This window comes from Eptatretus burgeri, chromosome 12 (genome assembly GCF_056783735.1).
Source record: "Eptatretus burgeri isolate ZD-2024b chromosome 12, Ebu_testis_v1, whole genome shotgun sequence".
NCBI classification, from domain to species: Eukaryota; Metazoa; Chordata; class Myxini; order Myxiniformes; family Myxinidae; genus Eptatretus; species Eptatretus burgeri.
The window spans coordinates 49,254,748-49,273,363 of NC_140972.1; the positions used below are offsets into that span (position 1 = coordinate 49,254,748).

An 18,616-nucleotide genomic window follows, 5' to 3' on the forward strand; every position below is an offset into this window, starting at 1 on the left:
TACAGCTGCGACCTTTCCCAGATCTGTATGCACCCCATTCTCACCTATGACATGGCCCAGGTACTACTGCACTTTCTTCTGGAACAGGTGGCACTTCTTAGGACCCAGCTTCAGCCGTGCTGCTCGGAACCGATGAAAGACTTCAGCCAAACTCTCCAGTTCCTGCTCGAATGACTGCCCGAACATGATTATGTCATCCAAGTAAACCAGGGCTGTACTCCAGTGTAATCCCTCGAGGACACACTCCATGAGACGTTCAAAAGTGGCTGGCACATTGCATAGCCCAAAGGGAATCACCTGGAACTGCCACAGACCTTGTCCATAGGACAAAAGCTGTTTCTTCTTGTCCTTGTCGGCCATATTGACATGGAAGTATCTCGACTTCATGAGAAGAGTTGAAAACCACCCAGAAGCAGTTAAAGTGTTCAGTGTATTGTCGACCCATGGCAAAGGATTAGAGTCCTTGACAGTTACTTTATTCAGTTCCCTGTCGTCTACACAGCGCCTCATTGACCCATCTTTCTTCCTCACCAAGACGATTGCCATAGCCTGGTGTTGGTTTCGCGGTTAGGGTGGTGGCTTGGGATCCCAGGGTCCTGAGTTTGAGTTCTGTGGGCCACTGAATTAACAGCAGGGGGTTGACTCAGCCTGTCATCCTTCTGAGGTTGGCAAAACGAGCATCAGTATACTGGTAATAGGGGCACTGCATCAGCAGCATAGCTGCGCCCCTAACCAATGATGCAACTAGCAACTAAAAAGGCAGCACACGATGGGAAACCAAGACGATCGCCGATGACCACGGGCTGCAGGATCTCTTCACTGCTCCCTGCTGAATGAAGTCTGCCATCACCTTTTCCATCTCCTTTTGTCGGGCTGGAGCCAGTTTACGGAGTGGCTGCTTGATTGGGTGGTGATTCTGAGTGTCGATGCAATGTTTCACTAGGTCTGTGCACCCCAAGTCATGCTCTCTGGCTGAGAAGACAACTGCATATGATGTCAGGAGTTCCTTTAGGGCCTCTGCCCTTCTGTTAAACAAGTTGAACTCTTCTCAAACAGGTCTCGTAAATGTCCTGGAAAGTTCTTATGCCCAACTACCTTATCTTGTTTTCAAATGCTTCGTGGAACCTGGTCAACCGCTTGGCAGTGCCCCACCAGAATCCCTTCTGGAATCTCCTTCGAGACACTGGCAACATTCACCACAACCACTTGTATACATCCTTCAACAGTATTAACCAAGGTTCTTCCTACAATCAATCCTTCTGGAAGCTCACACTGTAAATTACCCTCCACTAGACCATGCAGTGTGTCCAGTGGCCGCTTGATCTTGCACAGCATCACCGTCTCTGACTTCGGTGGCACAGTTACAGTCCAAAGAGCAGTATTCCCAGAGCTCCTTGTCCTCACAGACCCCATTCGCATGATCTGATGCTTCACCCTAAGTTGCGTGTCACCAAGATCGAGCTTGCACTTTCTTGGAAGTAAGTCCTCCAGACCCAGGATGCATGAATCCTCAGTTTGCAATGTACACCGGATGATTGCTTTCCTCGCCCCCAAGCTTGATTTTTCCCATCAACAGGCCCATGCAACACAGCACAATGTCCAGTTATTCCACATAGCTGTCTGGTTGAGTCTGGTACATATTTATGATAAATAATATCAGGTCGAATGAAAGTCTGCTCTGAGGCTGTGTTGATCACAATGGGACATCTCCTACCATCTATACTCTCCATGCACTTGAATACTGTTCACAGTGGCCCTTCTGCACTTTATTGATGGTGGGGCTTTGGTTGACAAGACTGGTTGCTGCACCTCAAAACCAGCCTTCACTCATTTGCCAATAATGGGTCCTCTTGCCATTCCCTGTTCTTTGGGCAGTCTTGTTTGCAATGACCAGGAGCGTTGCATGACCAGCAGAGCCACCTCTTGTTGTCCATCCCCATCTCACCAGACTTCTCCGGTGCCCTCTTCAGCTTAAGACAGTCTTCCTTTTTTTATTTCCGGGCTTCTCACAATGCCAGCAGATCCCCTGAAACCGGTCTGATGGTGTGACTTGTGTCTTCTGTGCTTTGAATCCAGAACTTGAGTTAACCTTGAAACCATCTCAACTTGACTCCACATACAACTCTAACTCCAAAGCTCGGGCCAGAGTTTCCTGCAGGTTTGTGGGCTGTGCTTGCTTAACTTGAATCTTTAACTGCAGGCTGTCCAGTGCATCGATGAATTGGTCCTTAAGGAGAATCGTCAGCAGCTCGGGTGGTGCAGTAGGGTAGGCCTTGTGTGCAGTGCTCTCCAGTTTCTACGCCAGTTGTTGCAGTGTCTCTCTTCGGCCTCTCTCTCCTCGGCCTCTCACTCACGCGAGTACACTGGGGCCACAGGATCTAAACTCGGATGATTGGAAGAAAACTGTCTCCATGGGTTACTCTCCGCAGTCTGAGCAACAGTCTGGATGGTCTCCCTTCAGTCAAGCTGCAAGTTGTAGACATCTGCAGGCTCAGTCTCCGCATCAGCCTTCTCTGTTTCCTGTATGCCTTGCAGCTGCCTTTATTGTGCCTCCAATTCCAATGCAGTCTGTTTCCTGGTTTATTCCAGCTTAATTGATGTGTGCTGCTGCAATCGCTGCATCTCACCGACAGTCGCTGCAACAACACAGGAATTCTCACCAAAAATCTTCTGATGCAAGCGATTGAGCTTGCCTGCACAACGCTCCTCCATGGTGACACATTGTTCTTTCAGGCCAGTGCATCTCCCCCCCAGCTCCTCCTGGACCTGCCAGATTGCCTCTGACTGCTGCTGGTAGCAGTCACCTAAATCCACCCAAAAATGATGCAGCTGCTCTGATTGCATTTTGTGCACGCTCCTCTGCTTGCTGTGACATGCAGTAATTGCTGTTGTAGAACTTGCATAAAGTTCATGAAACCGGCAAGACTTACTTGCTTTTCTTCTTTTACCCTCACCTCTATCTGTTGCTCTTTCCCTTTCTCCTTTCTGTCCACCATATTGGTAAAATCTTGTTAGAATGGGATCCCGCTCCTGACACCAGTACTAACAACCGTAATGTCCAGAAGAGTCCAGAAATTGATTCAACAATGATTTATTAAACTTCTGCAAACACCTCAGGTGACACTTGCTTACACAGCACAGCCAGCATTCATGTTATTGCAAGAAACATCAATCAACAACCCCGGCAATCCACTCCTTCCTACTCTCCCTCTTCCTCTTCCTCTTCCTCTCAACTTCCCTCCCATTTCCTTCCACCTCATTAATTATTCATGTGGCATTTCACAATAAGAAATTAAGGTTTTTGTGCATAATTTTGGTTTTAGCCTGAGTTTTCGAGGCTGGTTAGTGTGAAAATACCAAATGGTTGCCTGACATAAGCATAAGGCATGTTTTTGCTTCATGTATGTAATCTGCGTTTTTTTTTTTGTTTTTGAAAGCGATCAACGCAACGGTCTATTGTCTATACACCGCCAAACTTAAGGGATGAGCAATTTGTTTAATAAATGAAGGTTTTTTTTGCGTAATTTTTGTTTTAACTGAGTTTTCAATGGTTTATATTATGAAAATATAGACGTGTCACCCATCATTTTTGATGGCTTTTCTGCTACCGTAGTACTGTATATTACGTACTGTATATGAGCAAGTTGCTCCCCACACCTTCCCGTGGTTATGTCATGTTTTTTTTTTTGTTTGTTATACAATTCTTGCCCTGAAGTTTGCTGTACCCCATTATTATAAGAATGCAGTAGGACAACGTCAGAATAAAAACTGGAAGGGCACTCAGTAGAGCGCACACCTTCGCCACGCAATGCCTGATCCATGAGAATATATCGGGCCCAATACATTTTTGAAATATCATGCTGTACAGTACTATAACGTTTTTGGCCCTATCTCTCAATGGTGAAGAATCACTTTAAAAAATTATAGTAGAAAGACTAGCCAGGAGGCGACGATGGTTCGCGGGCATTATTGAACAATGCCATGACAGGTACAATTGAGTTGGTGGAAGCTTTTGAGGAAGCCCTATCGTAAAAACCTATCTCTTCCGTCAAAATTGACCAAATCAAATCGGATTTTTTATATGTTGTACTTATGGACATTACGCACAGCTTCTAGGAAATGAAATTGCGAGAAAAAAAAATCGAGAAAAAAAATAAAAACAAGTGATGCCAGGCACAACAAATCCTGCCCATTTAAGGCATAAAGTTATTTTGGGGATTAACTTTAAATTTGATACATCCTTAACCTGAATGTTGATTATAAGGAATATTTTAGTCTTAGTTTGAAGTCAATTAAACCATTTTTGACGAAGTTATGAGCGAAAAACGATTTTAACCTTTTTGTGACCTGACCTTGACCTTTGACCTAATTGGACCCAAAAGTTAATGGGGTCGTCCGAGGTTCATTACCCACCTGTGGATACAATTTGACAGTGTTTGAGCCAGCCGTTTTCCCGTAAAGTTGCATTTTCGTAACCATGTTTTAGTTTTAATGGAAAATTTGTAATTTTGACCGATGACCATGACCCCCAAAACTTCGGACCCTACCGATCTTCACAAATATGCATTTTGCACTACAGGAATGGGTAGGATTATGTGACAAATAGAATAAGGTTCACTATAAGCTTCGATTGAAGTAAATCAGATCATTTTTGACGAAGTTATGAGCGAAAAACGATTTTGATCTTTTCGTGACCTTGACCTTGACCTTTGATCCAATTTGACCCAAAAGTTAATGGGGTCGTCCAAGGTTCATTGCCCACCTGTGGATTAAATTTGATCATGTTTGCTAAAGCCGTTTTGCCGTAAAGTTGCTAGCAGACAGACAGACAAACAAACACAGACAAACAAACCCGACTATTACAATATCCCGCTCTCTGCCTCCAGGGGGCGGGATAATAAATAAAAAGTTCAAATTGGCGTAGGATGCCCCTCATACAAAAAGACACAACTAGACCATGATATCTAGCTTGTGTCCAAGTTTCATGAAGATCACATCAAACGTCACGGAGCTATGCTCTGGAGAGAGTCACAAACAGACAGACAAGCCGGTAGGCGGCATGGGTGGTCCGCCATATAATTGCTTACTAGTCATAGTTTTTGACGGATCGGGCTGAAATTTTTTGACAAAGAGGTTGATTATAGTGCGCATAAAAGCGCAGAAGCCGATTTTTGATTTTTCGAAAGAAAAAAAAATATATAAATATTTTTGGGATTTTTTCAAAAATTTCAAAGTCCTGTTGCTAGGCAGCGGTGGCGTCCATAGCAACGGTGCTCAAAAGCATACAACTAGATCCTGGTATGAACCTACCAGTCAAGTTTCATTAAAATCGGTTGACTCCTCTGGCCTCCAGAGCTGTCCATTACATAAATACAGACAGACAGACATACAGACAGATGGCAAACCTGAGAAAAACGGTTGTCTTGCGACCACCCAACAGACAGACAGACACACAGACACAACGAAAATAGTGGTCACTGCTCGCGCCCGCGAACCAATTGCAAGTCTTAATCAAGTTGATGTTCAAACAAGAAATCATGGCACAATGAGCAATCGTGCGTCGTACGTTGGGTGCCTCCCACTCGGTGGGGAGATGAGTGCCCCTTGGCCTCCGCCCTCGAAGATTAATTATTTGTCGGGATTTGGGAATCAAACCAATTACATTTAAATACTAATATGCAGGACGGAAATTAATAAACAAGGGTCCACGGGGGAACTACACTGAGTGAAAGTCGTCATTGCGTGATCCTGTACGACCTCAAACAAGGAAAGGAGGCCATTTGGGCCATCGTTGCCGTGTTGCACTCTTGCGTTCATGATTGCTGCAGATTTAAACTTTTCTTGATGGTTTACTAAAGTCCAAAGAACCCGATCTTGATCAATTCGTAGTCATATCTTGGTAATTGGTGGGTTCATCTGATGATTCCTCTAGATGAGGGTGAGACTGACATTTTCCTGGATTGGAGGACGGGTTCCATTTACCAGACGGTCCTGGCCAGACGCGGGATGCCTGGGAGCCATGAATTTCAGCCAAACTACAATTTTAAACTGAATGAATGATTTCCAAGGATGAATTAAGGAGGAATTCCTCAACGCAGGTGCAAATCTTCCATCTGTTCGTTCTCGAACGACCTGCAGGTGGCGTTGCCGTGATTGGTTGTCCTCCACGTGGTTGTCCTCCAATAATCACCACACAAAGATGGATGCATCAGACTGACAAGAAAATTCCTCGACATTCTGGTCCCGATCAAAAAACACCAGATTGGAACTGCGCTGGACACGTAGAAAGAGGAACGGACAACCGCGGTGGACAACAACAATCACAAACTGGCAACCTGCAGAAGGTTTTGGAAGAAGAAGAAGAAGAATAAGAAGAAGAAGAAGGAGGAGGAGAATTATTAGCTCAATGTGTGTTCACAGAACCATCACTCAGATGATCGCTGGCAGAGCCTGTAGGCCTAGCCTTGCGGTGTAGGTTTGTCAAGCAGATTAACCTATTAATGGTACGGCAAGTATTTTTAAAAACCTAATGTAGTTGAAAATATCCCAGTAGATCTATTCCATAATTCCATATTGTTGAAACAATGTTGATTAAACTCATACGACACTAGAGTCAAGATCGAGGCCTACTTCGTCATGTTCGTGCCTGTGAAATCTGTGTTGGGGAGACCGGGGCAATTGTAACACTTTTGTATATTCTGTCATAAACTGTCTTTAACCTGTGTTTTCCTTCTCCATCAAGAGGACTGAGAAAGCAAAGACCCTGGGAAATTCTAATGCTCTCCAGGTTGCTCCTCACAGAACCATCGACTCCAGTGTGCTATTCCAGCGATTCCTGGTGGTATCCCAGATAGGTGATTTGTCACTTGAGGACGTGATGAGTTTTGAGCTCAGTCCATACCCTCCATCCCTCTTTGAGGACAACAAGATCTTGAGGAAGGCTGACAAACCTCAACGCGCTCAAGCCATCAATGACCACTGTAGCAAGGCACTGGCATGTGAAGGAGTACCTGACACCACACCTTCAGCACACCTTAAGACTGAAAGGTATGTTCTTGATGGTGGATCCTTGCTGCACAAGCTCAAGTGGAAGAAGGGAGATACATATGGCAAAATAGCCAGAGCATATGCGGACTTCACAACAAAACACTATGGGACAGCAACTGTTGTCTTTGATGGTTATGGTGCAGGCCCTTCGATAAAGGATAACACTCAGCAGAGATGGGGACAAGCCAACAGCTATCCGACTGTGAACTTCACCGGAGAAACTGAATTTGACGGAAAGAGCGATGAATTCCTATGTGTCGGCAGTAACAAGCAACAGCTGATCACCTTAATAGGTGATCAGCTGAAGAAAGTGGGCTGCACAGTTATTCAGGCAGAAGGGGACGCTGATGTGGACATTGCCAAGACAGCCGTAAACAGCACAATTCTGCATTCCACTACACTAATCGGAGAGGACACAGATTTGTTGATGCTTTTGCTCCATTACTGTATACCAGATGGAAAACCACTATATTTCAGATCAGACAACCAGTCAAGAAGCAATCTGAAAGTATATGACATCAATCGGATGAAGCATCTTCTTGGGAATAAGTTGTGCACTCAACTATTATTCCTGCACGCCTTCACAGGATGCGATTCAACATCTCGTGTGTATGGCATTGGGGAAAAAATCAGTCTTTCAGAAACTCGTGGAAGATGATCAAGGCCTCCAGTTGTGTGCAGATACATTCACTTCGAGAGGCTCAGCCATGCTGAAATAAAGAAGCTTGGCAGCCAAGCGATGGCCGTTATATTTGGTGGGGAGAGCACAAGTTCTCTGGCAGCCATGTGTTACAAGATATTCACAAAGAAGGTCGCTGCTGCTAAGTCTTTCGTTACACCTGAACGTCTTCCCCCAACGGAATCTGCCACCAAGTTTCATTGTCTCCGAGTGTACTACCAGGTCATGGTTTGGATGGGGATGGAGGGTGACCTCGATCCTCTGGACTGGGGCTGGGGTCTTTTATTTTATTGTCAATTTTATTGACACCAGTGGATTGCTGATCCAATAAAACCATGGACCAGAACCAACAATTATGTTTTTATCACGATTATTGAAGAAGTTATCGCTGTTTTAGTTATTTCACATCCCGGTGGTGGCCATCTTGAAAATGATTGTTTTAACCCATTTCCGGATGTCAGATTTTGGTATACTTTTTTTTTCTGTTGATCAGTATATCCAGTAGGAATGAAAACCACTGAAAAACCTATTGTTGCAATTTGTTGTGGGTCAGGTGGTATTTTGACCCGACTATATTAGCAGCCTCCAGAAGACACCTCTTTTAGGGGGTTGGTGTCTAGTCTTCAAGCACAGTCACAGTTAGTCAAAAGTGATGAGAGATCCTTCTATTTGCTGAAAGGAATTAAGCTAACTAGTGATGAAACAAGGCGGAGAAGAGGTCATCATCTTTTTGTTACAGACAGACGCAATTTATCGGCAATCAAGGTTGAGGTCACAGAAGCACTAAAATGATTTTTAACTCAACGGATTGGCACTGACATTGAGTGTTTGGAAACTTTGGCCCCTTTTCTCAAATTTCAAAAGGATGCAAACCTAGAGGCAGTCCACAAACTTATGTGTCCAGATTTAGATCTTATGGCTTTGGGCATGGAGTACAACGATTTCACAGAGTCGGGGGCAATTCTCTAACCTAACCCTGTCAAAAATAATCAGCCAGCTTTTAGCTGCAGGTGGGCACTACGATACTTTGGCCAGAGTTTATGCCAGAATTTTAGCAGCAAAGCCGCATTCAGCAGATGTGGAGAGACTTATCAGCTCCAGCAATGCACTGAAAAGCATAGACCGCTCAAGAATGTCATTAGAGACAGATAATAATTATTATTATTATTATTTATACGTCCATTACAATATGCCTGCAATTGACTTGTGGGATCCATGGCCTGCTATTCTCACCTGGCTTTCCACAAAGGCACGTCGAACAAGAGAAGTAACCAAAGCAAAGGAACAAAGTTACTTTAAAGGTGTATTCTCTGAAGCGCAGAAAATAAATGCTGATGACAGTCTTGATGCAGAATCAGAAACAGCTGAACTGCCATTGAAAAAAAGATGTTTTTAGATTATATGCCGGATACAACTTTGCAAATCTTGCATTTATGAAAGTTTCACTGTGTTAGCCATCTTGTACCATGTACTGTTTGACATAAAGTGTAAATCAAAGTACAATTCAGCATGTGTAAGACTAAAATATATATATATATATATATATATATATATATATATATATATATATATATATATATATATATATATATATATATGTCATATAAACACCGTGTTTTAAGTTTTAACCATCTTAGTATTTGACAAAATTTTTAAAACAAAGTACTAATCAGCATACATTTGTGTATGTAAAATTAAAAATATACTTCTTGTCATAAAAACACTAAATAAAGGTACTTTTGCTTTTCAGTATCATGGTCATGCATTGACTTCGTGTTTCTTTATATGACAATGGAGTTTTTATTATAAATTTTAGTACTGCACAAAATTGGATTTAGAACTGCACAAGTGGGGGTCTATTGCACGTTAAAATAAACCTTGAGAAGGAGGAGGAGAAGGAGGAGGAGAAGGAGGAGTATTTGTTGACCAAAGATGAGATGGAGATCAAATTGAATGTTTTCCTGGAGTACAATGGTCTTGAATTGCATTGAATTGACGAGAATGGACCAAATTGCTGGTCACGTGACGTCAAGGGCGTGGGGGGGAAAAAAAAACAAACAAACAAAAAAAAAACACCGTGCAGGTAGAATCGCACTGATTGGCTGACGTTCACATGGGCGTGCAGGTAGAATCGCACTGATTGGCCGACGTTCACCTGGGCGTGCAGGAACCTGGTGACTTCCTCATACCTGCACGTTCCAGGCTCGCGCCGAGCTCGCTCCAATTGGGATTGTTTCACGTGATTACATATTCCCTTCAATCATTGTGGCCTTGGCTTGAAGTTCCGTGCGAGGGACCTCGCCACACTGAGCGCTCCTTTGGGATTGACTGGTCGATTTGATCGGACAATCGTTTGCTGTTTCTTCAGTAAGTTGCGCTTCGTTCTTTTTTTTTTTTTTTTTTCTTTTCTCTTCAGGGCCTTCTCGTCACAGTTCACTTCTAAGCCTGTTTACCGAACATTGATATCTATTTATTACGTACGCACCTATGGGTTATCCCGTCTCCCCTCACAGTGCGTTCGTAATACATAGATTTTAATAGTAATATACATAGTAATACATAGATTTTAATAGTAATACGAGAGGAACGGATGACGCATGTTTACCACACAAGTGAGGTTGTGTGAAGTTCGAGTTCGACCGATGACGTTGCCGAGTGTTCGCTGGTTGTACAACCTATCTGACTTGCCAATGTGTGTTCGCCGGTTGTACAACCTGTCTGACTTGCCAATGTGTGTTCGCGTTCTCCCTTTCTGAATGATCTGAGTGAAAATGCCGTTGGGAGTATTTATTGATTACATCGTCACCAGAGGAGGATCGAAGTGGCCAAAGCGTGAGGATTAGGGATTGCAGGGTGGAGTCAAATTCCTCCTTATTTGTTGACTTATCAATTTGATTCCTTTGGCGAGCTTCCCTAATGAGTGTAACATTTCCTGTACTCATGTTTACACTGGTGCCATGTTTGTATTTATTGGGTGACGAGTCTGCTTTGCAGAAGGAAATTTTGAGGAGTGTAGAAGATGTTGTTTTATAAGGACAAACGACAGCATCTCGCACAAGGAATCCCCGTTTTGTCTCATGGCGAAGTGATTTCGATGAAAAGAGAAAATGTTTGTTTATCGTTGTCATGATCTCTAAGTTATTTCGGACTTCGTTTTAACGAGTCCCTCATAATGCCTGGGAAACCTACTTTACACTCACCTTGTGATGGGGGTGTGAAACCTACTTTACACTTACACTGTGATAGGGGTGTGAAACCTACTTTACACTTACACTGTGATAGGGGTGTGAAACCTACTTTACACTTACACTGTGATAGGGGTGTGAAACCTACTTTACACTTACACTGTGATAGGGGTGTGAAACCTACTTTACACTCACCTTATGATAGGGGTGGGAAACCTACTTTACACTCGCCTTGTGATTCGGGTGGGAACTCTACTTCACACTTGCCCTGTGATAGGGGTGGGAAACCTACTTTACACTTACACTGTGATAGGGGTGGGAAACCTACTTTACACTAACCTTGTGATAGGGGTGGGAAACCTACTTTACACTCACCTTGTGATGGGGGTGGGAAACCTACTTTACACTCACCTTGTGATGGGGGTGGGAAATCTACTTTACACTCACCTTGTGATAGGGGTGGGAAACCTACTTTACACTCACCTTGTGATGGGGGTGGGAAACCTACTTTACACTCACCTTGTGATGGGGGTGGGAAACCTACTTTACACTCACCCTGTGATAGGGGTGGGAAACCTACTTTACGCACACCTTGTGATAGGGGTGGGAAACCTACTTTACACACACCTTGTGATAGGGGTGGGAAACCTACTTTACACACACTTTGTGATGGGGGTGGAAAACCTACTTTACACTCACCTTATGATGGGGGTAGGAAACGTACTTTACACTCACCTTGTGATTTGGGTGGGAAATCTACTTTACACTCGCACTGTGATTCGGGTCGGAAATGTACTTCACACTCGCTCTGTGATAGGGGTGGGAAACCTACTTTACACTCACCTTATGATAGGGGTGGGAAACCTACTTTACACTCGCCTTGTGATTCGGGTGGGAAATCTACTTTACACTCACACTGTGATTCGGGTGGGAACTCTACTTCACACTTGCCCTGTGATAGGGGTGGGAAATCTACGTTGCACTCACTTTGTGATTAGGGTGTTAAATCTACTTTACACTCACACTGTGATTCGGGTGGGAAATCTACTTCACACTTGCCCTGTGATAGGGGTGGGAAATCTACGTTGCACTCACTTTGTGATACAGTGGAGACGGGTGTTGAGAAGTACTCCAACAATGAGTGGAGTTTCCCAGTCAGGCTTAGGTTCGACGTTTCAACCCTTTGGTGGTCTTCATGCAAGGAACTGTTCACATGGATCTTTGTTACTATAACTGGTTTTTCGAGAGTCCATTGCTTTTTTTCCTGTGTTCATTTGTACACCAATGTTCCGTCTTCTGTTGCAGCACAAGGCTGCGAGGTAGCATCATTGGCTGAGTGTGTGGCTGTGCCGTTGATGCAGTGCTCCCTGTAGATTATGGTTGGAATTTGGAATTTTATTGGTGCCCGGCGATAGCTCGCCTACTCCTCACGAAGGACTCTGGGATCTTTAATGTCAGCAGACCGGATCCAAGCGATTGCACACACATTGATGAATCGCCTGCCGGTAAAACACTGCGATGACAGTTTATATTTGGGTTGGGATTCAAACCCAGGCTAGACTGCTTTGAGATGAGTGTGTGTACCTCTTGGCCTTCCCTGTCAGCCCTATCAAGGTAGCGCAGTGATCATCGTGGAGTCCTCGATGTCTTTGCTCTTCAGGAACAAAAGCAATTCGTTCAAAACGACATGTGATGACCTTCCAGCATTCCCAACAAAAAAATTACCTTTTGAAGGAGTAAAAAGTTATCTCTGGTTTGTTTAAGGATCGTTTCATTTGTAGAATTTATTTCTTTGTATGTTCGTTCATTCATTCTGACAGATCATACATTTGCGATAAGATTTTCCTGCCATGGAATGAATTTGCCTACCCTTTCCATAGCAGAGAAACTGAGGTTAACACCAACAATGTTTGGTTCCTGGGACCAGTAGAAATGTTAAGATTTTTATTACTTTTTGTACATGGTAAGCATCGTAGAAGGACTTTAAAGTCACGTTTTCAGACCTGCTGGCACAGGCTCGATGGTGCATACTCTTATAAAGGCTCATGGTGGTTGTGTGTGTGTGTGTGTGTGTGTGTGTGTGTGTGTGTGTGTGTGTGTGTGTGTGTGTGTGTGTGTGTGTGTGTGTGTGTGTGTGTGTGTGTGTGTGTACCTACGTACCCACCCCTCTTTACATAAACGCTCCAGATCTTTAAAAGAGAATGTGCTAGTAGGTGATGATTGAACTCTGATGGTCTGACCTTTGTCTGTCCATATTGAATGGATACACAAGGAAATTGGACACAGGAGGAGGGCATTTGGCCCATCATGCCTGCACCACATCAGCACCAGACCAATTTGCAGGAAGAGACAACAAAAAATGCAATTTTTTTTTCTTTCTGGGTTGGGGGGGGGGGGAGTGGGCAAAATTGGTTCTTGGCTGAAAAACACTCCAACCACACACCACCCCTTAAAGAGACCCCACAGGCAATACTCTGCATCGTCTACTGTTTCTGCTGCTAATACCTGTCCAGGGAGACCATTCTATGTATTTATTACTCTTTGGGTGCAGTACCCCTGCTTTACTATCAGTTTAACTCATCTTCTTTACTCAGGCTATGGCCCCTGGTCTCATCATGAGGATCACTCTGCCGAATAATTATTTTGTCTCTCCCCTTCATTATCTCAAACATCTCTATTATATCCCATCGTAACCGCCTCTTTTCTAGTCTATAAAGCCCTGTCTCCTTCAGCCGCTCCTCATCGCCGAGTCGAGCTAGGCCTGGAATTGATCTCGTAGCCCTGTGCTGAACCCTCTCGATGGCAGCTTTGTCCATCCTAAGTCGTGGTGACCAAAACCGCACAATTTTTGAGATGTAGCCTCACTAAATTCTGATGGTGTTAAAACAACGTATTGATTTACAATTGACCCCCATGCAAATACAACATGAAACCCTGTTTGCTTTAAAACCCATGGTCTTGTGCATCCACAATGGCCCTCATTGACTCCTGTACAAGTTCAGCACCCATCCTGTCAATCCAGTATCCACAATTTGTGACGATTATGAGAAGAAGAAGAAGCATTTTGCTTGGTTCAACCGAATGCCTGCCTGTCGTGGATGATGAAACGCTTCACCCAATTGAATGAGGTGATCTTTCTGGTTCTTGTCTGACATGAGGATGTTGTCCAGCTGAGCCACTACAAATGGTGTTGATCTTAACGTGCTTTCCATGAATTTCTGGAAAATCGCTGGAGCTGACGATATGCCACAGGGCTTATGGTTGAAGCGATACAACCCACGATGTGCATCGATGGCAGTATAGTCCTTACTCCTTAGAGCCCTCTTATAGCTCCAGCTGTTGATTATGCAGTCGGTAGATCCAAATTGGGCCATTTCTGACGACCGCTTATCACAGCCAATAGGTATTCAACCTTGGGAAATGGGTTCTGATGCATGACTGCTCCTTCATTAAACGTTAATTTGTAATTCCCACATATTCTAAGAGAACCATCAGCTTTCAGAATGGGAATGACAGGAGATCCCCATTTTGAAAAATTGTTTTTCGCGATTATTCCCTCAGACTCTAAACGGTCCAATTCTGCCTCCATTTTGGCTTTCAGTGCAAAAGGCACAGGTCTAGCCTTGAGGAACTTAGGCCTTCCTCATTCTCTGATGCGCAACTTGGCCTTCCTAGCCTTGACCTGTCCTATTCCAGTATTAAACTTGCCGAATTAATCTAGCTGAATCCAACTGCTCACCAAAAATATGTACCAACTTCTATACTCTCATCCCAACTCTCTCTCTCTCATCCCAACTCTCTCTCTCTCTCTCTCTCTCTCTCTCTCATCCCAACTCTCTCTCTCTCTCATCCCAACTCTCTCTCTCTCTCTCTCTCATCCCAACTCTCTCTCTCTCTCTCATCCCAACTCTCTCTCTCTCTCTCATCCCAACTCTCTCTCTCTCTCTCATCCCAACTCTCTCTCTCTCTCTCTCTCATCCCAACTCTCTCTCTCTCTCTCTCATCCCAACTCTCTCTCTCTCTCTCATCCCAACTCTCTCTCTCTCTCTCATCCCAACTCTCTCTCTCTCTCACTCTCTCATCCCTACTCTCTCTGTCTCTCTCTCTTCCCATCTCTCTCTCTCTCTCTCTCTCTCTCTCTCATCCCATCTCTCTCTCTCTCTCTCTCTCATCCCATCTCTCTCTCTCTCTCTCTCTCTCATCCCAACTCTCTCTCTCTCTCTCTCTCTCTCATCCCAACTCTCTCTCTCTCTCTCATCCCAACTCTCTCTCTCTCTCTCTTCCCAACTCTCTCTCTCTCTCTCTTCCCAACTCTCTCTCTCTCTCTCTCTCTCATCCCAACTCTCTCTCTCTCTCTCTCTCTCATCCCAACTCTCTCTCTCTCTCTCTCTCTCTCTCATCCCAACTCTCTCTCTCTCTCTCTCTCTCTCATCCCAACTCTCTCTCTCTCTCTCTCTCTCTCATCCCAACTCTCTCTCTCTCTCTCTCTCTCTCTCTCTCTCTCTCATCCCAACTCTCTCTCTCTCTCTCTCTCTCTCTCTCTCTCTCTCATCCCAACTCTCTCTCTCTCTCTCTCATCCCACCTCTCTCTCTCTCTCTCACCCCATCTCTCTCTCTCTCTCACATCCCATCTCTCTCTCATCCCAACTCTCTCTCTCTCTCTCTCTCTCTCTCTCTCTCTCTCTCTCTCTCTCTCTCTCTCTCTCTCTCTCTCTCTCTCTCATCCCAACTCTCTCTCTCTCTCTCTCTCTCTCTCTCTCTCTCTCTCATCCCAACTCTCTCTCTCTCTCTCTCTCATCCCAACTCTCTCTCTCTCTCTCTCTCTCTCATCCCAACTCTCTCTCTCTCTCTCTCTCTCTCTCTCTCTCTCTCTCTCTCTCTCTCTCATCCCAACTCTCTCTCTCTCTCTCTCTCTCTCTCTCTCTCTCTCTCTCTCTCTCTCATCCCAACTCTCTCTCTCTCTCTCTCTCTCTCTCTCTCTCTCTCTCTCTCTCTCTCTCTCTCATCCCAACTCTCTCTCTCTCTCTCTCTCTCTCATCCCAACTCTCTCTCTCTCTCTCTCTCTCTCTCTCATCCCAACTCTCTCTGTCTCTCTCTCTCTCTCTCTCTCTCATCCCAACTCTCTCTCTCTCTCTCTCTCTCTCTCATCCCAACTCTCTCTCTCTCTCTCTCTCTCTCTCTCTCTCTCTCTCTCTCTCTCTCTCTCTCTCTCATCCCAACTCTCTCTCTCTCTCTCTCTCTCTCTCTCTCTCTCTCTCTCATCCCAACTCTCTCTCTCTCTCTCTCTCTCTCTCTCTCTCTCTCTCTCTCTCTCTCTCTCTCTCTCTCTCTCTCTCTCTCATCCCAACTCTCTCTCTCTCTCTCTCTCTCTCTCTCTCATCCCAACTCTCTCTCTCTCTCTCTCTCTCTCTCTCTCTCTCTCTCTCTCTCTCATCCCAACTCTCTCTCTCTCTCTCTCTCTCTCTCTCTCTCTCTCTCTCTCTCTCTCATCCCAACTCTCTCTCTCTCTCTCTCTCTCTCTCTCTCTCTCTCTCTCTCTCTCTCTCTCTCTCTCTCTCTCTCTCTCTCTCTCTCTCTCTCTCTCTCTCTCTCTCTCTCTCTCTCTCTCTCTCATCCCAACTCTCTCTCTCTCTCTCTCTCTCTCATCCCAACTCTCTCTCTCTCTCTCTCTCTCTCTCTCTCTCTCTCTCTCTCTCTCTCTCTCTCTCTCTCTCTCTCTCTCTCTCTCTCTCTCTCTCTCTCTCTCTCTCTCTCATCCCAACTCTCTCTCTCTCTCTCTCTCTCTCTCTCTCTCTCTCTCTCTCTCTCTCTCTCTCTCTCTCTCTCTCTCTCTCTCTCTCTCCTCTCTCTCTCTCTCTCTCTCTCTCTCTCTCTCTCTCTCTCTCTCTCTCTCTCATCCCAACTCTCTCTCTCTCTCTCTCTCTCTCTCTCTCTCTCTCTCTCTCTCTCTCTCTCTCTCTCTCTCTCTCTCTCTCTCATCCCAACTCTCTCTCTCTCTCTCTCTCTCTCTCTCTCTCTCTCTCTCTCTCTCTCTCTCTCTCTCTCTCTCTCTCATCCCAACTCTCTCTCTCTCTCTCTCTCTCTCTCATCCCAACTCTCTCTCTCTCTCTCTCTCTCTCTCTCTCTCTCTCTCTCTCTCTCTCTCTCTCTCTCTCTCTCTCTCTCTCTCTCTCTCTCTCTCTCTCTCTCTCTCTCTCTCTCTCTCTCTCTCTCTCTCTCTCTCTCTCTCTCTCTCTCTCTCTCTCTCTCTCTCTCTCTCTCTCTCTCTCTCTCTCTCTCTCTCTCTCTCTCTCTCTCTCTCTCTCTCATCCCAACTCTCTCTCTCTCTCTCTCTCTCTCTCTCTCTCTCTCTCTCTCTCTCATCCCAACTCTCTCTCTCTCTCTCTCTCTCTCATCCCAACTCTCTCTCTCTCTCTCTCTCTCTCTCTCTCTCTCTCTCTCTCTCATCCCAACTCTCTCTCTCTCTCTCTCTCTCTCTCTCTCTCTCTCTCTCATCCCAACTCTCTCTCTCTCTCTCTCTCTCTCTCTCATCCCAACTCTCTCTCTCTCTCTCTCTCTCTCTCTCTCTCTCTCTCTCTCTCTCTCTCTCTCTCTCATCCCAACTCTCTCTCTCTCTCTCTCTCTCATCCCAACTCTCTCTCTCTCTCTCTCTCTCTCTCATCCCAACTCTCTCTCTCTCTCTCTCTCTCTCTCTCTCTCTCTCTCTCTCTCTCTCTCTCTCTCTCTCTCTCTCTCTCATCCCAACTCTCTCTCTCTCTCTCTCTCTCTCTCATCCCAACTCTCTCTCTCTCTCTCTCTCTCTCTCTCTCTCTCTCTCTCATCCCAACTCTCTCTCTCTCTCTCTCTCTCTCTCTCTCTCTCATCCCAACTCTCTCTCTCTCTCTCTCTCTCTCTCTCATCCCAACTCTCTCTCTCTCTCTCTCTCTCTCTCTCTCTCTCATCCCAACTCTCTCTCTCTCTCTCTCTCTCTCTCTCTCTCTCTCTCTCTCTCTCTCTCTCTCTCTCTCTCTCTCTCTCTCTCTCTCTCTCTCTCTCTCTCTCTCTCTCTCTCTCATCCCAACTCTCTCTCTCTCTCTCTCTCTCTCTCTCTCTCTCTCTCTCTCTCTCTCATCCCAACTCTCTCTCTCTCTCTCTCTCTCTCTCTCTCTCTCTCTCTCTCTCTCTCTCTCTCTCTCTCTCTCTCTCTCTCCCAACTCTCTCTCTCTCTCTCTCTCTCTCTCTCTCTCTCTCATCCCAACTCTCTCTCTCTCTCTCTCTCTCTCTCTCTCTCTCTCTCTCTCTCTCTCTCTCTCTCTCTCTCTCTCTCTCTCTCTCTCTCATCCCAACTCTCTCTCTCTCTCTCTCTCTCTCTCTCTCTCTCTCTCTCTCTCTCTCTCTCTCTCTCTCTCTCTCTCTCTCTCTCTCTCTCTCTCTCTCTCTCTCTCTCTCTCTCTCATCCCAACTCTCTCTTCCTCATATGTGGCGACATAAATTCTCATTTTGCTAGTTGGCTGGGTGTGGGTACCTCCCTCACCTGCCGTGGAACTTTAGCAAAAGGCTTCTGCGACTCATTAGGACTGACTGAATCTGTCAACTTCCCGACCTGGATCTCAACCAACTGTACTCCATCTCTTCTGGATCTGATTTTGACCAATTTCCCTGAAACTATCTGTTGTTGTTCATCTGATCACATGCTTGTCAAAGTAAACATCTCTCTGGTTGTTAT

General features: G+C 45.1%; 1 protein-coding gene across 1 annotated transcript in view; it reads left to right on the forward strand.

The window, feature by feature from the left end:
* Positions 1 to 9,893: 9,893 nt before the first annotated feature.
* The window catches only part of TJP1 (tight junction protein 1), a 141,394-nt gene continuing 132,671 nt past the window's right edge, over positions 9,894 to 18,616 (forward strand). The window contains exon 1 of the mRNA XM_085850463.1: positions 9,894 to 10,093. The gene's annotated coding sequence lies outside the window, so the exon portion shown is untranslated. The remainder of the gene's footprint in view (positions 10,094 to 18,616) is intronic.